We start from the raw sequence: 3,045 nt of genomic DNA, 5'->3' as shown, positions 1-3,045 counted from the left end.
CGCCATCTCGTGGTAGTACAGTAATAGTACGGTAGCAATATCTCGCGCGGGAATCGCACGCTTGGTTATCTGGGAAATTGTGCAAATTCTTTTTCTTCTGTCAAAACTTTTATTTTCCGTTAATAAAAATATTTTAAATTGTTTCCATAAAACACTAAATTTTATCGATAATTTTATAATTTTACTACATGTAGCTCTTTCTTTTATAGGCAATAGTTGTCTAAAATCTCCACCCAGAAGCATAATTTTACCACCAAAAGATAAATCATTATGCATAATATCACGTAATGTTCGATCCATAATCTCTAATACATAACGAGGTGCCATAGAAGCTTCATCAAAGATAAACACGTCTACAAGTTTTAAATAATCAGCCTCTTTAGATTGGATTTTAATATTCGATATACAGGGTGTAACAAAAAGACGCTAAGTATTTGTATGTCACTTTAATTTTAATCCTTCCTTTGCATACGTGTAATATTATAATAGCATGTTGCAATTGCTTGTAAATTCCTACGATTTTATCAAAAATGTAATAATGTCAGTGATTTCTCTCTGATAATGTTTATAAAACTTATGAATATATATATCTCACATTGCAACATGCTATTATAATATTACACGTGATTCAATGTGTTGAATAGCTTGAAATTTGTGAAACCCGAATACCGAAAATAAATTTAAGCTACAATTATATAGTTATAATTATAGTTTAAATTTATTTTCGGTATTCGTGTTTCACAAATTTCAAGCTATTCAACACATTGAATTCAACTTCAGTTCGATCACTTAACATAAGAGCAAGGATTCCCCTTACCCCATTATAAATAGTATATATTTCGTTTACTTCGACAGTTATTAATCGTTTTTATGTCCATCCGAAGTTAAGTGCTTTATGGTCACTTCCCTCTATCTGTGTGCAATGAAAAGAACAGAATTTTAATATTTAATTTAATTTACATATCTGGTTTTATATGTGCTACTGAATGTTTTATATGTGCTACTATATTGTACTTACTGTCTGTTACTGCCAAATCTCTATAACCCAATATGTTACGCTGTTTAGCAAAGTTCTGCGGTATAAGACCGTATGCAACCCCAGCTGAAGAAATCCCAGCTAAAAGTATACCAGCCTTCTTGAAAGGATTGATTGATTTTGCTTTATCCTGCAAATAAGCGCTATAATTTAGACAATATTCAGATATAATCAAAAAATAATATACTTATAAAACAATAAATAAACATATATAAGCAGACATATATAAGCAGATATATATACAAAATTTCAATCTACTTACTCGATAGAACCAAATATATTTTCTTGCTATATAACCTTAACCTTATTATATCTTGACGTCGCGATGCTACCGCGTACCGCGACCCGCGACTACCGCGTCGCTTTATACGTATCATATACGTATGCACGCATATATATACACATTGTCTCTCAAGGCGTATTTGCACACTCAAGCGAATAATCATACATGAGCGCTGCAAACGCGCCTTGAGGGACAAAATCGCTTTGCGTGTATGCGTGCATACGTACGTACGTGAGAGTCTGAATCTTATGAAAACTAAAAGTGTCACACTCTGGTATACGATTATCATACGTCAGGATTCATTATTAAAGGGGAAAGGCCCCATCCCCGCCTTTTCCTGTGAGGCACAACCAAACAATTTGCCTCTCCATATTTTACCCTGAAAAAAGAAACAAATAAATTAGGGGTGAGAACGGCCCCACCCCGCCGTTTTCTGTGAAGCACATCCAAATTTGATACTGTTTCTCCAAGGTAAAACAAAAAATCAAAATTTACTACTTAACGATAGTCTGATGGACTGCTGAATAGAATTATCTTACCAGTCTTGCCGTATAAATCTGGAATAATGAAATAAATTAATTTATTATAGAAATTACTATTTTTTTATTTATTTGTTATTTAAAAAAAAATTTAAAAAAAAAATTTTCAATAAAGAAAAATTGAGATTTTTATTATGTCCAAGTTTGTATAAGATTAAAGCTTGTGAATGTATACTTCTAACAGTATATCCAAAGATACATATCATTAATTCAAGATTTCTAATATTTTAGCTAAATATTATTATTGTCTCCCTTTTTACGTACCGATTTGCGAAAGATTTATGGCAAACGGGATACTCAGAGAACTTCTCGCCTGTGTAAAAATGCAAATGGCTCTTCAATTGAAGCTCTTGCGGCAATGCAGACAATAATGCATCATTTCCTTTCTTTTCCAGAATTGAGCATTCCTCTTTAATAGGCGTCTCGACGGGATTGATCGGTTCGTGTTTTTACTTTATCAGATACGAAAAATGGAAAGGGCCCCATCCCCGCCCTATCCTGTGAGGCACAACCAAACAATTTGCCCCTCCATATTTTACTCTGAAAAAAGAAATGATTAGCGGTGAGAACGGCCCCACCCCGCCGTTCTCTGTGAAGCACATCCAAATTTGATACTGCTTCTCCAATAAAAAAAATATAAGACATTAACAATAGTCTGATGGACTCTCGAAAAGAATTATCTTACCAGTCTCGCCGTATATATCTGAAATAATGAAATAAATTGATTTATTATAGAATATTAATATTTTTTTATTTGATTGTTATTCAAGATATTAAAATTAAAAAATTTTTTTTTTTATGTTCTATAGCTTAAATTATTTTATTCTTAACTTTAATTTTTCCTTTATTAATTAATAATTTAAATTTAATAAATTTTTATAATTTATATATAATTACTATAAATTATTATATTTCTTTATTTACCATCCTCCATCAAGTTTTCTTGCTCTCCCAATAGCACCTGCAGATCTTTGTCCTGTGCCATCTTCTCCACAGTCTGGTCATCGTCCTCATCCATGTTGTCCTCAAAATCGTCGACGTCAATTCAACTGTATCTATGTTCTAGGTGTCGACATCGTTGTTTTCTGTTCCATCCGTGTGCTGGGTGTCCATTTCATCGTTTTCAGCTCCCTCCATGTGCTGGGTCTCCTCAACTTCGTTGGCGTCTTCAGTTTCCTCCTGAATGT

At 32.8% G+C, this 3,045-nt stretch overlaps 1 long non-coding RNA gene across 1 annotated transcript; it reads right to left on the bottom strand.

The window, feature by feature from the left end:
- Window positions 1-842: 842 nt before the first annotated feature.
- LOC115240941 lies at window positions 843-1,339 on the bottom strand. The gene is made up of 3 exons (XR_003884838.1): window positions 1,299-1,339; window positions 1,019-1,166; window positions 843-913 (listed from the first exon to the last, which is right to left on the bottom strand). It is a non-coding gene; the product is annotated as an uncharacterized LOC115240941 (long non-coding RNA).
- Between the last annotated feature and the right edge of the window lie 1,706 nt (window positions 1,340-3,045).

Source organism: Formica exsecta, unplaced genomic scaffold, assembly GCF_003651465.1.
Source record: "Formica exsecta isolate Colony F162 unplaced genomic scaffold, ASM365146v1 scaffold1179, whole genome shotgun sequence".
In the NCBI taxonomy this organism is placed as follows: Eukaryota; Metazoa; Arthropoda; class Insecta; order Hymenoptera; family Formicidae; genus Formica; species Formica exsecta.
The sequence above is the reverse complement of the archived record's forward strand: the minus strand, read 5'-3'. Positions and strand labels throughout refer to the sequence as shown.